Source organism: Adiantum capillus-veneris, chromosome 5, assembly GCF_014529385.1.
Source record: "Adiantum capillus-veneris isolate H3 chromosome 5, ASM1452938v2, whole genome shotgun sequence".
Taxonomy (NCBI): Eukaryota; Viridiplantae; Streptophyta; class Polypodiopsida; order Polypodiales; family Pteridaceae; genus Adiantum; species Adiantum capillus-veneris.
This window is the reverse complement of record NC_140935.1, coordinates 161,712,708-161,723,806: the sequence shown is the minus strand read 5'-3', so window position 1 is coordinate 161,723,806 and position 11,099 is coordinate 161,712,708. Positions and strand designations below refer to the sequence as shown.

Here is an 11,099-nt window from a genome sequence, read left to right as displayed (position 1 = left end):
ATCACTAGGACGTCATTAAAGACCCCATGCCCTTTAGTGGTGAGACATTGAATTACCACAATAACACTCTCTCTTACTCTACTTTCATGCTATAGATACTATTTCTACATGTATTTTTGACAGGAATTTAATAATCACATGATCACCTAATTTTTTTTGTGATTACCATGTAATATTATCATATTCACATTAATTAACTTTACATGATCGCATTTAAGTTGATGAATGGTGACCTGATAATCCACCAAAAGCCCGCTAAGATATATTATTTTCTCATGGAGAGCCCACTTGGATATGGCAAAAACCTGCAAGCAGACCTGACAGGATATGGAAAATCCCGACCGTACTATCACTTTGGGTGGTTGTTTTAGCTTAATAGGAAGGTCACATGAGCATTTAATGTTTTCAAGAATTTTTTGGATGAGCATAACTTCATTAGATCATGCCAAAAAGCTTGACCACTAGCCTCATGCATATATGTGTACATAGACCTGCGAATCTTGGAAGTGACCATGTAAAACTTCATGCATAAAGGTATGGTTTTCTAGGCTTGGGCACTGATTTTTTGGGTTGTTCGAGTCCCCAAGACATGGTTTTTAAAAAATATTTTTCAACTGTGCTTTATAGCTCATGAATCGGACTTCTACATCATGAGTTATGAGCATCCTAAGTGGGCAGTCTTAACTTGGAGAGTGAGTGCAGCTGCATGGGGCAAGGGCAACCGGTCCAGCTTGATAATTTGAATTAGAAATGATGAGGTTTGAGAATTATTAAAGTAGCCAAGGACTTGGGCTCCACGCCGTGTGCTATGGTGTGTCATTCGGTGATTGGAGCAGCAAGTTATGCTTTGGGGAAGGTGTTTGAGAAGCTCTCCTACTTGAGGAAGAAACTGGAAATTTATTGGGCTTGAGGGAGTTGGGACAATTGGGGAGGAAGTTGCCATGTGGCATGGGAATTATCCCACATGAGAAGGGAAAAGGGGATAATGGAGGGGATATAGGATAAAGGGGGAACCCCCATTAGGTGTACCACCTTGTAGAGAGCTTGAGATGATGGGCTTGTGGGCTCTTGGGGAGAGAGGGGTGCATTTTATAGCTATCCACACTGCCTGGCCAAGCGCCTTGTCCCATTTTGGTCCCCAGGACACTTGTCCCCCACCCCATTTCGCTTGGTCAAAGGGTCATCGACACCTCATTTTCCACCCAAAAAAGGCCAAAAATGAACCAATTAAAAGAGGCCTACAAAGAGAGCCTTGTCGCGGCTGATAAGAGAGAAAAACATTTTGGGGATAAAAGATAAGGAAGCCCCCCATTTTAATAGCTGCAATATTTGCACAACTTCTAGAGAGCTCATTTTTGTGCAAGAAAGAGTACACCCCCGATTTTGAGTGGACATAACTCTTTCATCTTTCATCTGTTTTTTGCCTATGGATACTCTAAGAACATCTCCATGAGACAAGCTATCATGATGTCCTCGATTTCTCCTACTTTCGAGTGTGTTTTATGCTTTAAAGGTTTTTCATAAATCTCTACATGAGGTGTTTATCGTTCGCAGGTGTTTTTGGCGGTTCTTCCTTCTGATGGTGTGATTCGTGCAAGGCTATAGAGGCACTCGTTTTTCTTTCCATTTGCATACGAGGTAACATGTTCACGTGTTTGTGATCACCTTAATGAAATCCCTACTTTTTGAAATAGCCACTCCCATGTCAAAATGACCAATATTGTATAGTTCCACATCTTCTTTTAGCATATGCATAGCAAGTTCCAAGAAGCTAATTTCAAAGTCTAATTGAAGAAACTAATCTACTTCATTATTGTGTTTTGGTACTTTGAGCATCTAGTCAATTATCACACCATAGATTGTACATGCATTGAAACACCTCTAGTTATGTTGTAAACTCACGTGGTACATTAACATGATTACATAGTGTGTCCCCCAAGCTTCATTTGTATCTTTTTCTACATGAAACATCTAGTCAATTGTTTCACCGTAGATCATACATGCATTATATGTTATGACTCAAGGTTTCAAAAACAATTTTGTTGATAAACTAGTGATGGTGTAACATCAGATAGTAGAAACCTATTATGCCTATGTTCAAAACCATCATTGGTTGGTGATAAAGCCTTGTTTTTCACAAAGTGTAAAACACTTATCTAACATGCTATTGTTAACTCTTTTCACATAATTCACCCAATTTCTCTTTAAAATGATTTAATTACGATGCCTATTTAGATATTTCATTGTATAGGTTGACCTCAAAGTGAGTATATGCAACATAAATGAATGTCAAGCCTATTTTTTTTATTCTTTTCATTTTCTCAAACCTTGAGTCTTTCCTTCAAGGGCATACAATAGTGTGTCTTTGCATATGGGTATGCTAATTTTTTGTAAGAAAAAAACTTAATTAGATCTCTTGTAACTTGGAATCCCTCATAAACTACTAAAGAGAATGATAGAAAAGGATATTAGCATAGTGGTAGTTAAGGATATGGATGCCATTGAAGAGCAAGAACTGGCAAACATTGTGACAGATGGATTCGATGGAGGTGGTAGCACGGTTGAAGGAGTAAGACTGGACGTAGTTGATGGAGGTGGAGGAGTTCCTGCAAATATCATGTGCAAGTTACTCCATGATCAGGAAAAGCGAGTATATGATTCCAAGTACAATTAATACTAGTGCGCTATAATCTAGTATAAGAAGTCTCTCTCTCTCTCTCTCTCTCTCTCATATTACTACCTCCCTCCCTCTCTATCTCTATCTATCCATAAATGAATTGAACGATCTAGCTACACACACACACACACACACACACACACACACACACACACACACACACACACACACACACACACACACACACACACACACACACACACACACACACACACACACACACATTTTTTCGTACCCACCAAAACAACTCATAAGTGCTACTCGTATTTGTGTAAGGCTATATGAATGTTAGAATGTACATGACTCTAGCTAGGCATTCCGTAGAGGTAGTGGGCACATTCACTATGTTGACCAGACACATAGGCTAATGGTTGAGAGACAAGGAGGGAGACGTGATTAAAACTTAGGAGAATCCCTGGGGGGAAAACAATAGTCATCAAATGAAGTCCTCTTGGAATTTGACTTCAATAATAACAATCCTACTTATAAATACTGATGCAAGGTCACATGAAACAAGGTCCTACTTTTGCCACTAGAATTTTTTGGCATTCTCTCGAGTCCCTGTGGCGGCACCCTCCAAGCAGGCCTTAGAGAATTTTTGGGAATTACTATCAGAATGTAGGGGGTATCTGAGAGCGTTTAGAGGCAGCGTTTAAACGTTGTAAGGAACAGGCTTTTCAATTCTAGATCCCTAGAACGTCGCCACATCACCAAAGCGAGGCAAGAAAATGCAAGCAAGGTCTTAGGGTTTATTTACCAGTATAAGAAAGGCAGGTGGAAACGGTATCGGGCACAGGGACCTCGCATAAGAAGAACAGTTTGAGGGTGTGCGTGCGCTTGCCTTGGGGGTCGGAGGAGGCGGCCACGCGGTTGTAGAAGCAATGGGGGTCGGAGGTAGCCATGAACGAGACTTGCAGCACAGCTCAACGCTGTCGCACAACGACGTCAGCGCTTCCAAGTTGCTCACACAGGTCACCGTCATCGCCGCACTCAGAGAGTTCACATTCGAGTCCACGGCCAGCCCACCTAGTAGTACCGACGATGACACTGCAGAGCCTCTCAACACCAAGAAGAAAACAACGCACACTAAGACTAGCGCCCTGAATTTCTTGCTACCCATATTCTTGCCCTTGCTCCTTGCCATCGTCAATTCCAAGCTGGGCTTCTGTATTTATAGTTCTCTCTCTCTCTCTCGCGTTCTCGTTGACCCGTCCTATTTCTTTCTCCAGGCTGTATGCATGTTGCTTGTACCAATTGATTGTTCATCTGATGCGTTGCTATTAAGAGATAGTTTATTAACGACGTGAGCCCATGACCCCCTAGGGTAATTACTAGTCTTGCTTGGTGGGCCTCACTATATAACATCTTCATATCGACGCCTAGTATGGGAGAAATGAGGGCATCTTCAGAAGGTCACCGATTGATTAGATCTAAAGTAAAGATACACAAGGTGCATTTACTACTATAATACACTACATGTATTTACTACCTATGCATTTACTACTTTAATACACTGCATGCATTGGCTAGCAAATGTATGTATAGAGTTGCGTGCATAGCTCTAACATATGTAGATCTTGATGGATATCAAATATATAATTCTGAAAGCAACGTGTAAGTAAATTGAACCGAACAAAGTAATGTCCAAAATTCTAAAACAAGAAAATGGATGAAGCGTTAATGCATTGCAACATGAAATGAGGTGCTATACTAACCTACAATGTTGTACTAGCTCTTTTCAGTTGTCCACTCCACAAGCCGATATTTGAGACAAGCTACAAGAAAGGAACGTGAGTAGTTAACCATTACGTCATGTAGTGAAATGTCACAAATCAAAATTGCAAAGTATATAGTGCACGTCATGGAGAAGTGCCATACAAAAGTATGGTGGAGAGTTGGCACTGTGGTCTCTCCAAAAATTATAAGAAACAAAAATCATGCCCTGCTCCGTAGCACTTATGTGTTGTGCCAAGCAATGTTGTCGAGCTGGAGTCGCACTTCTGCAATTGAAACGTCCAATGTTGTGAATATATGTTTTCCCTGACAGACACAAAACACACATCAAGATAAAAGCAAGAGTTGTAGCATATCGATTAAGCTTAGAGAGAAACATATCTAATTTTGTATTCTATGTCAAAGATCTGCTACATAAAGAGGTACGGGTGATTTTTGGTAGGTTTTTCCCTCCTGAAATTGAACTATCTTCTTCTTCTCGACCGTCAATTCCTTGTCTTGCCCTATGCTGCAGCTAGCTTTCTATTTGCGGTGCGCTTTCTCTTTTTGGACCACGCAGGGCTTCTTCTCAAGTATGCAATTCAACAGCCATACACTAGCATGCTATCACATACAAGGAATAGAGGGAGCCTCCACAGTGGAAGCACTAGAAACGCGACTAGGATGTAAACTGTTTCCCCTCAACCCATCAACTTGGCCCTCTTCATCTCTCTCCTCCACTTGTCCCATGCTTTCCACATCTCTCCCTCTCTCTCCCTCTCTTCCCTCCACGTGGCATCACTCTCCTTTTTCATTCTCAAACCCATGAGAGCATCTTCATTGATTCTATCTAATTAGTTCCAATTTTAATTCAACCCCTTGTCATGCCCTGTGCTGCAACTAGTTTTCTATTTGGGGTGCAATAAGTATTTAGTCATACATCTTTGTAGTTTTGCTTTGATAAGGCTCGTGAGATTTTAAAAATGCTCGAAGACAGTAGATGGCCCTACTCAATATTCATAGAATGTGAGAGGGTCTTGGTCATGCGATCCGATTGCCTAGAAGAGCCATTTTCATATTTATTTGTCGTGATAATATAAGAAATCCCTTTGCCACTTGTCGAAGGTTGATTTATACTAGAGAGATTAGATTCTATCATCTCTTCTTTGAGTTTTGTTCTCGTGTTGACTATTGTCTTCACTTTTGCGATCATGTCTACCATATTTACTATTGCTTCTGTGTTTCTTGCTATCATGTCTACCATCACCACTATTACTGTGTTCTTCCTATTTTGTCAACTTGGCCTCATGCTCAAGCTCCTTTTCCAGATCTTTGATTCTGCATCTACCATCAGGGATTCTCCATCTATCATCAGCGCCCTGAATTTCTTGCTACCCATATTCTTGCCCTTGCTCCTAATTACAACAACCAGCAAGCCTTACCATCGTCAATTCCAAGCTAGGCTTCTGTATTAATAGTTCTCTATCCCTCTCTCTCTCTCTCTCTCTCTCTCTCTCTCTCTCTCTCTCTCTCTCGTTGACCCGCCGTATTTCTTTCTACAGGCTATATACTTGCTTGTACCAATTGACTTTTTATGTGTTCATATGCGTTGCTACTAAGAGAAAGTTTATTAAAGACGTGAGCCCATGACACTCAGATAACTAGTCTTGCTTGGTGGGCCTATAACGAACCTAGCAGTGTTGTCGAGAACTGGAGTCGCGCTTGTGCAATTGAAACGTCCAATGTTGTGAATATATGTTTTCCCTGCCAGACACAAAACACACATCAAGATAAAAGCAAGAGATGTAGCATATTGATTAATCTTAGAGAGATCAAACATATCTAATTTTGTATTCTATGTCGAAGGTCTACTACATAAAGAGTTACATGTGATTTTTGGTGGTTTTTCCCTGTTGAAATTGAACTATTTTCTTCTTCTCGATCGTTAATTCCTTGTCCTGCCCTATGCTACAACTAGCTTTCTATTTGTGGTGCACTTTCTCTTTTTGGACCACGCAAGGCTTCCTCTCAATTATGCAATTCAACGGCCATACACTAGCATGCTATCACATACAAGGAATAGAGGGAGCCTCCACAGTGGAAGCACTAGAAATGCGACTAGGATGTAAACTGATTCCCCTCAACCCATCAACTTGGCCTTCTTCATCTCTCTCCTCCACCTGTCCCATGCTTTCCACATCTCTCCCTCTCTCTTCCTCTCTTCCCTCCACGTGCCATCACTCTCCTTTTTCATTCTTAAACCCATGAGAGCATCTTCATTGATTCTATCTAATTAGTTCCAGTTTTAATTCAACCCCTTGTCATGCCCTGTGCTGCAACTAGTTTTCTATTTGCGGTGCAATAAGTAATTAGTCATACATCTTTGTAGTTTTGCTTTGATAAGGCCCGTGAGGTTCTACAAATTCTCGAAGACAGTAGATGACCCTACTCAATATTCATAGAATGTGAGAGGGTCTTGGTCGTGCAATTGGGTTGCCTAGAAGAGCCATTTTCATCTTGATTTGTCGTGATAATCTACGAAATCCCTTTTCCACTTGTTGAAGGTTGATTTATACTAGAGAGATTAAATTCTATCATCTCTCCTTTGAGTTTTGTTGTCATGTTGACTATTTTCTTCACTTCTGCTATCATGTCTACCATATTTATCACTACCATATTTATTATTGCTTCTGTGTTTCTTACTATCATGTCTACCATCACCACTGTTTGTGTGTTCTTCCTATTTTGTCAACTTGGCCTCATGCTCAAGCTCCTTTTCCAGATCTTTGATTCTAAATGATCTATCATCAGGGACAAAAAATTGCTACCTTTGTGTTTCACTTGTTTGCAGTCTTGCTTTTAGGGGGAAGAACAATTACATGTGTAGATGATAAAGCTCATGGGCTGCTTGAGCACCTGACAGGTTGCAAGAGCACCTCACACCTTATCATCAACTTGTCATGTGCATAGTAATATATATATTGTTGATCAGTGCCATTGCTTTTTGTAGGCAATCAACCAAAGGAGACACGTTCTCAGCCTTTTTAGATCTTAGTCTTTACGTAATAATTAATCTACGCACTAGGTCATTAGGACGAGTTTGAAGAGTTCGAGAACGAAGAGTGAGATGATTGGGATGACGATGATGTGAGTGATGATTTCTCAACGTAGTTGCACAAGAAGTGTTGGGCTCGAGGCTATGGGGTATGCCGCCTGAGAATCACCATGACTCACAAAAAAAATAAATCATGCTACTTTTGATTGAAGTATAACCTTACATATAAAGGCAAAAAAGCCATGCACCGCTTGACTTACAACTAAAGTTGATCTGCATGCTATAGAGCCTGTACCCACGAGCTAGAAATCGGACATTGGATATTCCCATAGCTGGGCTTGCATACCCAACAAACCCCCCCTCAAGCCCAAACTACTGACAATGGACTCGAGACAGATCATGGCAGAGTCCAATCACCTGAAACTATGAGTAGAAGTCCCCCCCTTGACTATAGCATAGGTGTGTGTGTGTACTTCCCTCAAACAACCATCAATGTGAGACAGACCAGAACTCAACCAAGCAACAAAGGGTGGTCTTACCACTTTTTATGTGGTAGTGTCTATAACCCGTACAATTTCGATATGATGACAAGTGACAAGCATGACAACAATTGACAACTAAAAGGAGACTTTGACTGAAAGTTTATGATGGTTTTGACAATAGATAAAAGCTGACAGAACTATGACACTAAACTGGCAAAAAATAGTTGGTACAAAACTTATACTGTAATCTTGGAGGAGATTCTTCTTCGTTCTTGCAATTGTCGATGTGTGCGAACATGTCGTAAAGCTTGCTTGGCACTTGGAATATGCCTATGCACCACATGTATTGCAACTGCAGGCTATCACCTTCTTGATCTTCAATACCAAATAAAGCTTCATCGATCATAGTCCCAAGAACCTGCCTTGATTCGACACTCACTCGCACATGATGCATGTCATACACCTTTGCTTGGAATGACCGCATGGTTATACCATTGGACATATTTCTGAGTAAAAACTTTTGGTTGCCTTCGTCTTTATCTTCAAATATTTACGAGCCAATGTGTTACCGAGCCAATGTACTACTGAGTCAATGCACTTACACCTTGTTGAGTGGGAATACCCGCTTGTGTAAAACCTCAAGACCAAATTGAGTGGTCACTGCAATGTGAAAATCACAATAAAACACAACATAAAAAAAAGCGAGTTTTCTGCAGTAGCCGAAACAGGGCGTGGATGGAGAACTTGGCTTGCAGCAGGCTGAGAAGGCCGAACCAGGGCTTGCAAATATGTCGAAAGTTCACCACAGGGCCATGGCGAAATGAATGAGATAGCACTCGTCAAATTCTGTGTAGGTCCAAATTCGGGCTGCCCCTCTGCAAGCGGTTGTACCTGCGCTGTGTTGAGTTGAGAGCCGAGGTTTGAGCCCAAGTTTTGATACCATATGTTGGGCTCGAGGCTATGGGGGATGCTGCATGAGCTAGGAGCGTGCAGAGATGATGAGCAGCAGAAGCGAGAAAGAGAGAGAGAGGAGAGACTCGACTCACAGCCAAAAAAAATCACGCTACATTTGATTGAAGTATAGCCTTACATATAAAGGCAACAAAGCCATGCACCACTTGACTTACAACTAAATTTGATGTGCATGCTATAGAGCCTGTACCCATGAGCTAGACAACGGACATTGGATATTCCCATAACTGGGCTTGCATACCCTACAAGAAGCTTGAGAAACGATTTGACATCTAGCTGTTAGCGGTTTTTACTTGTCACTTGAGTCATCGTCTTCAAAAAGATCAAGCTTAGAATCTTCAACAGTTGGGGCATCTTTGGGTAGAGTTTGAGTTGCCATATTGTCACATAGAGTTGGGCTCAATGTAACAAATGATTGTTTCATAGAAATCTCTCTCTCTCTCTCTCTCTCTCTCTCTCTCTCTCTCTCAAACGTGCAGAGAGATTGCAAACGGGTGCCTCTGAGAATCTCTAAACTATATCACCTCTGCAAAGCTGTGAACTAGTGCCTCTACGTCTGAATTGCTACCTTACTTTTGCTGTGATGTTTGCCGTGGACTCTTGGTTCGATTTAGTCTATATACAAGCGCTGCTCTCTTTATTAAGCTGCTTCTTGTTGGGGCTACAGATAGTGCATGTAAATTAGAAGCTTTTCATGGCGCTGCTTTTGAGTGTTGCAGCGTGGGTGTTTTTTTTTAACACTAGGTTGGTAACCTAACAGGACATAAAAGTGTCCTTTCAGGGTTTTGAAAAAAACCTCCAAAACCATAGTAGATCCACTCATTTTGTAAAATCCTTTCATGAGGTTATAGTTCAAGGCCTACTACACATGGAAAAAATAATAAACGTGTAAAATTTCTCATCTTTTGGTCACACCAAGCCTCCAAAGTTGATGGACCAGTACATTTTCATCAAAACAGTCATTTCCTACGTTTTGTTGCATAAAAATAAGATTAGGGATTTTTGTAGGATTTGAGATAAATTCCCTAGTTAACTTCAATGGGTTGGTGATCAGAACATATGATTGCTTCTCACTCACTATTTTTTGTTTTGCCAAAAGAAATAGGTACAAAAAAGTTGGATTTTTACCATTCTGCAAACCTATCATCAAAGTTTCTATAGCCACGCTCAATACAAATAATATATGCATGTTTTCTTAGTTCCCTATTGTCCTTTAGGTTTATAAGGAGCCATGGAGCATGTCAAAAGAATAATACATCTCTTACCAAGGGGAATCTTGGGGACAAAGATGAAGTGCTAAATACAACAAACATGAAAAAACTGGGTTGGACATTATGAGTTGTAGAATCCCATAGAAACTATTCAATATCTAGCCAAATTTGATCCTTATGACTAGATATGGTTACTACCTACAAAATGCATGTAGTTGTCACAAGAAACTAACAATATTGAAAAAGCTATACTTGATATACTAGAATGTTTCGTTTTCTTCTATAATTGAAAAAATCAACCATCGTTGTCTACTATGCAAAATAGGGTATTAGGTGCCCCAAACCTCAAGGAATATTAGCTTTATGTTACAATATGCCACATAGAAAATCAAAACTGCATTTGGATATCATGAAAGCCACCAAAAAAATCATAGAAGAGCTAAAATTGGCTAAAAAACAGGATTTGACAATTTTTGTAATTTGGTCATAACTTACAACTTTAACATTTATTTCTCCCTAGAAGCATCAGGACATGTTGAGGACTACTAAAGATAGTTCTCTAGCATTATAGACCTCACAAACATGAATTCTAGAGTGGTATAGTTGCAAAAAGTTGAAAAAAGCCAAAAGCAGGACCCATTTTTTGACACAGTTTAGGTTGTGAAATGTTGTGCAAGGACAAGGTTAAAGATGGAATTGATATTCCAAAAAAATGTCAAGTTTTTTTCAGCTCATGAGACAACTTTCTAGACAGATAGCACCTGAAAATCCATTTTGAAACTCTTGACATAATTCAAGGAAAATGGTCACTAAAAAGGACATAAAAGTGTCCCATTACCAACCTAGTGTTAAAGTTTGATTTAATGGTGCCACATGGTGGCCTATAGGTGCAGATACGAGAGAAATCGCCTTTGGCTCACCAAGTAAAAACCTAGGTTTAGTGTAATCCCACCTACAAATTTTGAAATTTACCTCTAAATTTTATATTT

At 40.2% G+C, this 11,099-nt stretch overlaps 1 pseudogene; it reads right to left on the bottom strand.

Moving 5' to 3' along the window:
- Nucleotides 1–2,433: 2,433 nt before the first annotated feature.
- LOC147458445 (uncharacterized) lies at nucleotides 2,434–3,797 on the bottom strand (annotated as a pseudogene).
- Nucleotides 3,798–11,099: the final 7,302 nt, after the last annotated feature.